A 12,137-nucleotide genomic window follows, 5' to 3' on the forward strand; every position below is an offset into this window, starting at 1 on the left:
TCATATTTATTTGTATATCAATTTGAACATGTTATAAAAATCGTAAATGCAATGAATAAGTGGGTTCAGGTCATCTTAGCTCTTTTTAGTCTCCTACAAATTTAGGTCATGTTAGTTGCTTTTAGGTCACAGGAGATGAAATTCAATCAGCATGTAGGGCATTGCATGCAGATTATTAAATTTTTAGTTTATTGGTGTTTAAAGACAAAGAGGTTATTCTTAGATTTATTTTACTGGCCTTCTTCACAAGGATTTTCTCTTAAAGGAATAATGTTATTATCCCTGATTTTTACATCCTGCTATTTGTGCTAGTTGTCCAATAAAATGATCAAACCATAATTATATTAAAAAAAGTAGGGGTTTGCCATCCAGATTTTTGGTGAAGAGATGCTCTAAAAGCCTGCGACCTGTTACAGAAAGACTCAAGAACTCAACAGGCACCCCGAACAACATTAGAATCAAATGATGCAAAGACACATTGCAGATTGTGTCTATGGCTCTATAGTGCATTAATGACAAGTTACTGCATCAGGGAATTATCAGGCTTGCCCAGTGATGGAACTCATCATTGATTTTAAGAAACATTGGTGATACAACTTTAATGAGCTTAGGCAACTGGAATTTTCTTTTTCATTGCTTTAGCTCTTTCTGCATTTGTTGAATATCTGTCAGTGAGCTATAATTTTACATTTTGTATTCTTCAGCTCTAGTCAAATTCATGCATCACGAAAAAAGAAGTCATCCTGCTGCCATCTTGTGTGCTAGAATTACTCCATAAATGGAAACTTTTCCTTCCACCATGAGCCATTTTATATCAGTTCTTTCTTCCTCTTCTTGCTTCATATTTTCTTCTAGAGAGTGTGATTGAAAGCTAGCAATAGAGTGCAAGTGTTCGTTGAATGACTCCACAGTGATCATCAAGATTTTTTCCAATCCCATATGGTGTGGAGTGATTGAAGAGTCTTGTCTTTCCTGAGATCTTTGAGAGTGATTGTTGTATTCCTACCTATCAAAGACTTGTTCTTCCTACAAAGACTTATCAGTGACTTTCTTGGCAACCAATACTTGTGTTCAATTGTATTTGAAATTCTATAATTCATAGACTCTTAATTGCTTTTATTACATGCTTATAGGAAACTTAGTAGGAATTAAATAATTTTTGTTCTCCTTGCTTTCTTTTGTTCATTATTTGACTCCATATAAGCCACTGGTCAATTTACTTCTTTGCTTTAATCATTCAAAAACAAACTTACACAATTTTACTTGATTTCCGTGTCTTAGGCACATATATTATATAGAATTGTCTTTTATTTTGGTTTTTTTAGTTTTCTGTAAAAAAAAGCAAACTTAAGCTGCTGGTTTTTGATATTTATTGCAAAAATGGAAATAAGTTATATCTCTGCCTTGCTTTGCATGCATACAAAAACATCGAAAATACAACAACATTTAATAAGTGATTTCCTGCATAGAAAAGCGGATAACAGCTTGCTGTTTATCCCTGCTTTACACAGTAATTAATAGCTTTGAGTGTAGTTTTGCATTGGTTTGCAGACCCATGTTTACTTGGTATTTTCCTGCATCATTGTCCATGTGCTTTTAGCATTTAAAAAATGTTTTTGTCTCGCTACCTGTACAATTTACTCAGAATTTTTTATGCAGTTCAACATCTTTTTACTTATTGATTTTAGTACCATCAATCATTATTGATTTGAAGTTGGCCCCTTGGATCATCTTTGGATAACACCCCTGAAGTTAGCATGAACTAAAGTGAGAGGAATCAAGAAAGGTGACGGTGGCTTGTTTCTGTAGTTATCCACACTTCACTTAACTTTTGCAGGATGGTAATTTCCAGGTGATAACATGTACCTCATTGCATGATTTGCGATGGGGGGTGGTCAAATGTTGGATCCATTTGGAGGTTGGATAGCTTGGTGACCATTTGGCAGTGGGCCATTCCCCATCAGAATCAGAGGGGGCATTGTCTCATTGACCTACTGCCCTCTATGTCCAGGGCTGGAGCTTGTGCAACCCATTTGGTACCTCCAATTGTTGAGAAAGGCTAGAGGAAAGAATTGATCAACCTAGAGAAGTGGGGCATGGATAAACCCTGTAAGGTCTGTGCTTTTAGAGTACCGATGAATAGCCATTTGATCTTATTCATCTCAAAATTGTCATTAGACCTATGTACACATTATCAGCAAAAGAGCTATGGAGAATATCCTCAATGATGCTTCCATTCATGATGACACTAATTTGAAAAGGGAGGGACTCTTGTAGGTATTTAGGTCACATTGATAGATTGTTGGAACTTGGTAGATAACTACTCATGCAACTAACTGGGGATTTACAGTGAATACTCCATAATGCCGATCTCATGACTTAAGATCCCTTGTTTAGGAAAGGACTCTTGATGATGTTTTCCCATGACACACTTTATAGACACCGTTGTGTGGTTCAATCTGTGGAAGATCATTAACCATACGTTGTTGAACCATATGCTGTAAAGATCCATAATTTATGTGATTGAGAGGTTAATGCCATAGCATGTTGGTGTCATTGGCATTGGCTACCATAGAAACATACCCATTTCGCTTTGAGGAAGGAGGAGTCTTCCCCAACCTGTACATATGATTGGATTCGTCACAATATCTAGAAGCAGCTATCTTGAAACCATCATTCATTTCCTTTACAACCCATCAGTCTAGCCAAAGTTCTAGCTTTTTATTGGCGTGTGTGTAATGCAACAAATAGAAATAAGATTTAGCTCGGCAGGCTAGCTTGAGTGGCTGAATTCTTTGAGCTTCATGTATGAGGTCTCAAGGTCAATCCCTTGTGTTGGTTGCCTTTGCTGCTATCTCACTAGATGTCCCTACGTAGTTAGGTGCTATAATCAGTGTTGTTTGGTTTATATTGGGTACCATCTATGAAATGTGGGGAAGTTCTTGGGGGTTTCCCCATGAGGTTTTTCTTGGAAAAATAAGAGATATAAAATTTGGTCCAACACTTGGAACATGAAGAGCATTTATAGACTTTGTTGTATCAATGATAGTACCATTGCAACTTGAACTTGCAGGGCTGAATTGTCAGCAATAATAATTTCTGTCCATTGTGTTGCTAATTATAATCAGAGTGAAGGTGGTCGTTTTGGTCATATGTCAAGTAGCCCTTGGATCAACAATTCAGTCTTTCTAAGAAGAAGAGGGCCAAGTGTAGAGTGTATTTCCAAATAAACACTATGAGAAGATCCAATATTTTCATTAAAAAGGTGATTAGTGTCTTGTAGATCTTGCAAGCTCTTCATTTTTCTGACGACAAGCAAGATAAGACTTTAAGGGATGGCTCTCTTGATGACAATATCCACATGACTCTTGACAATATCCACATGACTCTTTTATTCTCGGAGGATTTCAAGTATTCTCCTTTATCTTGATTGAACTTTGATTTGAGAGGGGTTGAGACAACATTGGATGACTTGATCTAGTGGTGGTGATGGTTGTAAGTCACCCATATTCCTCAAAGTAACTTGAATGTTGACATTGAAGGATATTAGGAAAAACCTTCTCAAGGGTAGGAATTATAGGATCCTTGACAAATAAAGGAATGCTATAGAATATGATAGCAAAAGCTTTGAATGTTGGAGAAATATTATTGAGAACATTACTCGCAACTTGTAAGTTTCGTATTATTTTTCCTTTTTTTTTCTTGCGTGAATAATGTCAACCTTCAAGTTCTTAAGCCTTGCAATACACTCGTCAATTGTGGTGAAGTCACCCATCTTGGGATTAGAGAGTTTTGTTTTAGTTGGTTGACTTGAGTAGTATTCGTTATTCCAAAGAGGGTTTTGAAAGTATACCAAATTTGCTTCGTTCTTCTTTTAATGATCCTTGATATGATGAATGATAGTAGGTTCAATATAATGAGCGGTCAGTGTAAGAGCTCTTCCCTTATGGGAATGTACAATGTCATCACTGCCAACATCTTCAATATGATGTGGCTTTACCTAGTACATCCATATACCTTTGCTTTGAAGTAGGATAGTGATTTGATCTAAGTCACATGACACAAGGACACGAGACATGAAGGATATGTAAATACGAGTATTCGACACAAGGCACAACGACCCTAAAAATATGACACGAGGGACACATTATATATATATATATATAATACTAAAAGATAGTGCCTGATCCATATATATATGAATCATGATGATATCTATTTAGTATTTAGTATACACTATTTACTATTTAGTAATTTACTAGTTAGTTTATTAATTTACTACATCAATGATGTTCACAGTTCAATGTTCATTGTTCATGTTATAACTTTTGTTAATAACTTCAAACAGGTTCGATCATGTTCAAACTTCACATAAGGTAGTTTATAAATTATAAATTTATATTTGTTCAAACTTCACTGTTGACCAGAGCATTAATCGAGCTTTCCCTCCCTTTAGACCTCGAAGGTGTAGTGAGGAGTGAGCACATGACAGGGAGCTGGGCTTTTTATTTCAACACATGATCTATATGTGGTCATTGGTCATAAAATGTGGTCATTGGTGTATAATAAAGTTAAGTTCCATTGGCTATAACACAACTTACAGGAAATTTAAGTGCTCCAACCTCTCAGTGAAGCACACAACCGCTCGCCTCCTGCATCTCCAGGTCTAGGTCGATGTGAAGTTGTGAACTATTCTCTCAATGTAAAGTTATGAGCAGTGCACTCGAATCTGATGGAATTCCTCACTCTACACAACAAATTTGATTTCGGCAACGAGCAAACTCGACTTTGGCAACAAACAATGACAAAAAAACCAAAAATAAACCATGTTGCAGGTTTTAAATGTCACTTTTCATGGGACACGTGTCCTAAGAGCCAAAAATGTTAGAGCACATTTTTGCCACTTCCAAAACATGTGTCTCGATTGGAGGATACAAAGAAAAATGTTTTCGACACGTTTTAGAGCACGTTTCATGTTCGACACGTGAAATACGGGACACGAGACCCTGAGGGACGTGTCATGTGACTTAGGATTTGATCCATGCTAGAATGATAGTTGGCCCCATTAACATCTGGAAAAACCATTTTGAAACTATAGGCTAAAAAAACAAGATGATGACTCCTTATAGAATTAACACTTAGAAAAATTACCTTCATAGATCCAAACAGTACAAACCATAAGTAACCCTGGGAATGAAGGTGCTAGCATTTAAAAAGGGAATTATGCCAAATAAAACTTTAGAGGGGAGGCACAACCCTAGATTAGGGTTTATATCTTTAGAAGCCATAGAAAAACCCTAGAAGCAATGATCCACAAAAACCGTAACTTGTAACAAAGATGTCATAACCAATAGTTTTTGGATCAGCCAAAAAATTGAGAGAAGAAGATTCACACTTACTTTGATACCATATGATGAATTACAAGGGCCAACAATAGAACTAATGGATCCCCAAATTCAGAGATAACCTCCTTGCAAGTGCACTAGAGAGAGATAAGTCTAATGCACTAGAGAGTCATTGTAAAATCCAAGCACAAGTGTGTTGAAAATACAAATGTGCAAGTGCACCTTGTAATATATATATTGTTTATTTTTTTTCTTTTAAACCATGGTGAATTGGTAACTTGCTGGAGTAATCTGGGCGAGGCTTAAGATCAGACCTAGCGGCTACCACTATAACACCAAGAGTATATCCAATAGCCTGTAAGCTAGATATACTGGAAATTTATGACTTAGCAAGAGTCAAGACTCCACAAGGGTGGGGGAGCTTATTCCTTGAATCTTATCACTGCGGGGCAAAGATGTCCCATCGTGGGATAACATCCCATTGTGTCAACCATTTGGTTGCCCCTTGAGGAGACAATATATAAATAATAATTAATAAGTAGAATTAGTAATAATGAAATGACATGTCTCAAAGGACATGACTCTTAATGAAAGGGCACTCATGCCTAGGAATATATACGGGCCCTCATTTGTAAGCATATATCATATCATTTTTACTCATACATTATTCAGTAGATATTATTATTTCCTAAATGGATTTCTTTCCTTTATTCCAAATATTTTGTATATTCAACTTGTGAGCTAGATTAGGTTGTCACATTTGGTATCAGAGCTTTGTTTCTGATCTTGGCCTTGGGCCGTACTCTTATCAAAGAGTTGTTTTAGATTCTAGCTTTTGGCCACCACTGACTTTTGGCCATTAAAAAAGTAATAAATCATAATTCTAATGAAGAAAGATTATTCCACCACCAAACACAATTAAGAATTCTCACTAAGTTCACCACTAGAAAAAGCCTCCATTCGGAAAAAGTTAAAAAATAAAATACAAGTGCCATAGACCTGGTCAATTGGTCAATTGTTGGAAATACTGAGAGGGGGGTGAATTAGTATTTCACTTCACTTAGTTAATTCTTTTAATCTTCAATGCATTAATTAACGTTAGCATCAGATCAAAACATAAATCAACAACACCATTCAACAATGAACAATATCAAAGACAATAGACACAAGATTTTTAGGTGGAAACCCTTCCGGGAGAAAAACCACCGAACACTTCTTAATATAGGTCGTTAAGTTTACATCAATAGAAAGCTCCAAATTCCAAGATTCTCTAGAGACAACTGGAAGGAGGCTCCAACCTCCTGATTTATCAGCTCCAACTGAAAGGATGCTCCAATGCCTTGGTTTACAGGCTCCAACTTGAAGGAAGCTCCAACTCCCTGATTTACCAACTCCAATTGGAAGGATGCTCCAATGCCCTGTCTTCATCAGCTCTAACTGAAAGGATGCTCCAACACCCTGCATAGGCTCTGAATTGCCCTAGCGCCACCCTGCCACCCTAAATTATTCTTAGGCTCTGTTATGAATATAAATAATTAATAATTAAATAGTTAACATTGACAATGATTAGTATATTGAAGAGGTATGTCTCAAAAGACATGACCGTTCATGAAGGGCTACCCACCTACGTGTATATATGGGATCCTCAGTTGTAACAATCTCATCTCACTTGTATTCAAATGTTCTTATATAAATATATTATTCACCCCTTGATGGGCATTTTTATATTTTAGATATTCTAAATATTTTGGTATTAGAGTTGTTCAATCCTCTGGCAGCTCAACCGCTTCATAGAGTTAGTGTGATCCGGCCTTTGGTCATTAACCCATTGTCAACTTCATTGTCGTTGCGATTAAAACATTTTGCTACAAAACTTTTGGAGTTTCTCCATTCTGCCGTTAGGCCTTTGTTCATTAAAAAAAGAAAGAAAATGAGAAGAAAAGAAAGAAGAGAAGAAATGAAAAAGAATTTAGAAAAAAAGCTATAAAAAATATTAAAATAATAATAATAATAATTATATAAAAAATATATATTATAAAAAAATAATAACAACAAAAATAAAAAAAAATAATTGAAAAAGGAGAAAAAAAAAGAAGTTACATTAAAAAAAATAAAAATGATTATATATATATATATATATATATATATATATATATATATGAGGGTAGCTCGATTGACTGCTGCAACAACCACCGTCCTACTGCAGCTAGACCCTTTGACCACTGCTCGTCCTGCCTACAGTCGTTGCCATCTAGTGGACAACCTCCACTCACTGCCACCTCATTATCCATCAACAACCAACCATTGTCTGCACTCTTGTCGTCCGTATGATGCCTTACACATTTGACCTTCTAAACCGACTCAACTCGTACACCATATTTTCTGCCATATGCATCATGCAGAAGGGAATTAGGTTTGGAAACAAAATGTCTAGGTTTAGAGCAGATTTAGGAAGCCGTCTTCTCGTCATTATATCAATATCAGGTGGAAGAAACCTTCAATTGGATTAATTTGAAAGCTTTCTTTAGTGAAGTAACCATACTGTGTAACCACAACCAAGGTTTGTAGGAGCTCAAGAGATTGTACCACTACCTAAGCTGATACTCCAATTGTCATGTGAAGGGAGAAAATAGTTTTTTTTTTTTTTTTTACAAAGTTGGTTGCTATATATTGATTAAAAAAGTGATAAGGCATGAAGCCGTACATAGTTTGCTTCGAGAGCATTACATGTCCAAGGATAGAGCATGAGTTTCCTATCTCTGAGATGGTTTCTGAAAATTCTGACTACTAAAGAGCTAATACTACTATAGATCCGGACGAACTGATGACACAAAAATTTGCATTTGCAATACATAATTAGTCAATGGAAATATGACTGATATTTCTCGCTGTGGAGTCCTCGGGATGCTGCTCTGCATCCATTGGCTTCGCGCTTGAAGATGTTGATTTCTCTTTCTGCTTTGCTTCCAAAATTTCCCTTAGAATTGCCAGCGACTCCTCGGCATGGATGCATCTGTTGTTGAGCCCATTGAACTGCTCCTGTAGTGAGTGAACCCTGTGGAGAAACAAATTCATTTCTGTACGGTATTTAGCGTGGAGATTTCTGAACTGCTCCTCGAATTTTGCTTCCAAACTTCGAATCTGCTCAGCATGCCTAGCTTCCATATTCCGCACTTGATCTTCCAGAATTCGTTGTTGAGCTCTGACCTCGTCGAATTCAGCTTGGAGGTCGCGGCAGTGGAAACATTGCTCAGAGCGAGCCATTACAAAAGGGGGATAGTTTCTAGGAGGGACAGATTCACAAGGATGGTCTATTGATTCCTTCTGGCTGCAAGGGAATAAGGGCCGGGTAATAGTGCGCGGTTTATTGGCAGAAGATAAACAGAGGATCGAGCCCACCGTCTTCACTTTCAAAGAGAGGTAAATAGGTAAGATCTGAGTGATAGCGCGCAGAACTGAAAGATAAATACTTGAAGATATGGGAGATGAGCGCGGGTTCTTGGCAGAAGATAAACAGAGGATCGAGCCCACCGATCTCACTTTCTGAGAGAGGTAAAAAAGAGAGATCTGGATGATAGCGCGCGGAGCTGATAGATGAAAACTTGAAAATAGGAGAGAAGAGCCGGATAGTTGCGAGCTGGGGGAGCAAGATGAGAGGCAGGGGGACGGCCAGCAAGGTCGTTGAGAGAGAAGAAGGGGATCTGGAGCTCTAGGTTTCCCTTCAAAGCTTTTCCTGAAAAAGACCGTAAGATTGATTAGAGAAAAGTTATGCAGAGAATAGAAAACCGATACCAGAGTAAGTGGTCTCCGTCGTGGCTGATCCTGAGCGCTTTCTTCACTTTCACGGGGCTGCTCTTGGTCGCAGTGTTGATAGACAATAAAACGCCTTCCTGAACTCGAATTTATGGATCGGGACCAGCTGCAGCAGCCTGGATTCTTATCAGAGATCCGATCCTCTGTGATATTTAGATATTTTCCTATATCTCTAGGACGATTGTCTGCGGTAGCAGAATCATTCCTTCGTCCTTCACTGTGATTATGAATTTTCCTTGGGATGTCAGCTGATCTGAGGGTCATATCCTGAGTGTGATTGCTTGAGAATTTCGAAATGTGCCCTGAGGCTGTTGTTACCTTCCCCATCACACGCTTGCTGAATTTGCGCGCTTGGGTTTTGTCAGTGTCGACCTGGTTCATGGCAGAGGCTGGAAGAAGGCTCGTTGACTGTGCCTCAGTGCTCCTTCCTGTTGTCCAACTGCTTTATTAGCATGTTTATCCGCTTCCCCATTGTATGTGCGAAGGATATGGCAGAATCGGATTTTTTCAAAGTGATCGATGAGGAGGCTAATGCGTTGAAGATGCTGTTGAAGACTACTGTTTGAGGATGTCCTGTAATGGTTCATGTAGCCAATGATTATAGAGGAGTCTCCTAGGACAAGTGCATTTTTGATTCCTCTATTTTTTAGTTGCAGCAGTCCTTGGTACAGAGCAAGAGCCTCGGCGTTATTATTTGTTTTTTCCCCTAAACTCCATTCGTAGCTGCATATTTCTTCTCCTGATTCGTCTAGAATAATACCTCCTGCACCTGCTGGTCCTGGGTTGGACTTGGAGGCTCCGTCAAAGAATAGGATTGGACAGTTATTACTCATTAGCCATCTTTTGAATTCCTGAGATGGTAGCCTTATTTCCCATTCTTTGGTCTTATGTTGAAATTTCATGACATTTCTCTGAATACTCTGATGTTGGCTTGGATTGCCTAGAATATGTCTGATCATGAGCCTCTCTTCAATTGTATAATCAGTTGCTTTAATTGTTCCTGAGCATTTGACAGCCATCGTCTCCTGTGCCAGTAGATGAGCGCTGCTACATGTATTCCAGACATTGCCTTCTTTATTTTGGAATATTTTCTTGTTTCTAGTGAGCCAGATTTTCCAGAGGAGATTGTGGGGGATGATGTCCCAGGTTCTTTTAACAATCTTGCTTCGCTTATCTTTCCAGGGGCAATTCCTTCTCCAGTGTTGGATTGTCTCAGCAATGTTTTGCTGAGGATGCCATGTTATGCTGCCCAGGTTGGCCATGATGGTCCAGCATTTCTTCGCAAAAGCACAATCAAGAAATAGGTGGTGGATGGTTTCCTCCTCGGAGCAGCAGTTAGGACAGATTGAGGGACCATATATCCCTCTCTTTCTCAAATTTTCCGAAGTGAGTATTCTGCCCTTGAGCAACAGCCAGATGAAGAATTTGACCTTTGGGATGGCCTCAGATTTCCAAATTATTCTCCATTGATTCCAGACCGGAGCCTGATAAGTATTATTGCAGATGAATTGGTAGCCAGATTTAATGGTGTAACCTGAGCCCGTGGGATCCCATCTAAGCCCATCTAATGCTCCTTTTTTTATAGGGGCTCTGTTTTGAAGATTTTTAAGAAGGACTTGGTAGCTAGAGTCCAAGTATGGGGGAATAAATGGGAATTCCCAGCTAAGCCAAGCACCGCTCTCAGCATCCCATTTTGAGATTTGGTCCAGCCTTTGAAGGCCTTTGCTGTGAAGGAAAAGGATGATGGGAATGGCTTCTTCAACAGTGTTTAAGGGTTGAAGGCCCATGATTTTGTCAGTGGCATAATTGATACTGCTTCCATCCCCCGGAATCTTTGAGGTATTTTGAATAAGAGTGGGGATTGCTTTCTTGCAAAGTTGCCAGATTTTGGTGGAGTCTCTTATAGGAATATCAGATTCAAGAAGTCTTTGTCTATGGTCCGAAAGATATTTGCATTCAAAGACCTGTTTCCACCAGGCTTTTGGTTCACTTATAAGTCTCCAAGCCATTTTAATCCCAAAGGCGAGATTCAGTATTTTGGGCATTCTGATTCCCAATCCACCTCTGTCTGGAGATTGAATTACACTTTTCCAGTTGACCAGATTGTATCTATTTTTTTCTTTTTTTCCTCCTTGCCATAAAAAATTGCGGAGAGCAACTTCTAGCTTGTTATGGAACGAAGCAGGAGCTTGGTAAAGAGTGAAGCGATATAAAGGTAAGGAGGAAATACCTGATTTAAGCAGGATTAGTCTGCCCGCTGGGTTAAGCCATTGGGTCCCCCATTGCTGTACCTTTCTTTTGACTTTGTCGATTATTTCATTCCAGGTGGACGCTTTGAGAGCACCCAAGGTGACCGGCATCCCAAGATAGGTGAAGTGATCCCAGGTTTCTTTGTAGGCTACTCCAAAGATATTGGCAATATTGTGAGCTGTTTGATTAGAGATGTTCCATCCATAGATGCAGCTTTTCTGAAAGTTAACTTCTCCTCCAGAACACTCCATAAATTGATCGAGGAGATTTTTGAAGCGCCTTGCTATTGTGGTGGAGGCCCCGCCAATGAGCAGGGTATCATCAGCAAATTGTGAATGATTGATATTTTTGACTCCATTCCCAAACTTGATACCAGAGATAAGACCGACTCTTCGGTTGTAATCAAGGTTGCTGCTGAAGGATTCAGCCATCAAGATGAATAGATAGGGTGAGAGAGGGCATCCTTGCCTTAGGCCTCTTGAAGATTGAAAAGCTTCACAAGGGCGACCATTTATGAGAGGCGAGATCCAGGGACCAGAGATGCATGCGGCAATGGTGCTTATGAAGTCAGAATTAAAGCCCATTTTTCTCATGACAGCGTACAAGAAAGAGTGTCTTACTCGATCAAAGGCGTTGGCTAAGTCAAGCTTGAGGACGAAACCTTTCTCTTGTCTAGAGGTGCTAGAATGGATAGCTTCTTGAACCAAAGAGATGGAATCATGAATTTGC

General features: G+C 38.7%; 1 protein-coding gene across 2 annotated transcripts in view; it reads left to right on the forward strand.

Annotated features, from left to right (window-relative positions):
- The window catches only part of EYE (conserved oligomeric Golgi complex component-related / COG complex component-like protein), a 175,614-nt gene that overhangs the window by 97,739 nt on the left and 65,738 nt on the right, over window positions 1–12,137 (forward strand). The gene's annotated exons all lie outside the window — the stretch shown is intronic.

This window comes from Pinus tabuliformis, chromosome X (assembly GCF_031772625.1).
Source record: "Pinus tabuliformis cultivar Carrire ecotype Pingquan chromosome X, CPIR1, whole genome shotgun sequence".
Classification (NCBI taxonomy): Eukaryota; Viridiplantae; Streptophyta; class Pinopsida; order Pinales; family Pinaceae; genus Pinus; species Pinus tabuliformis.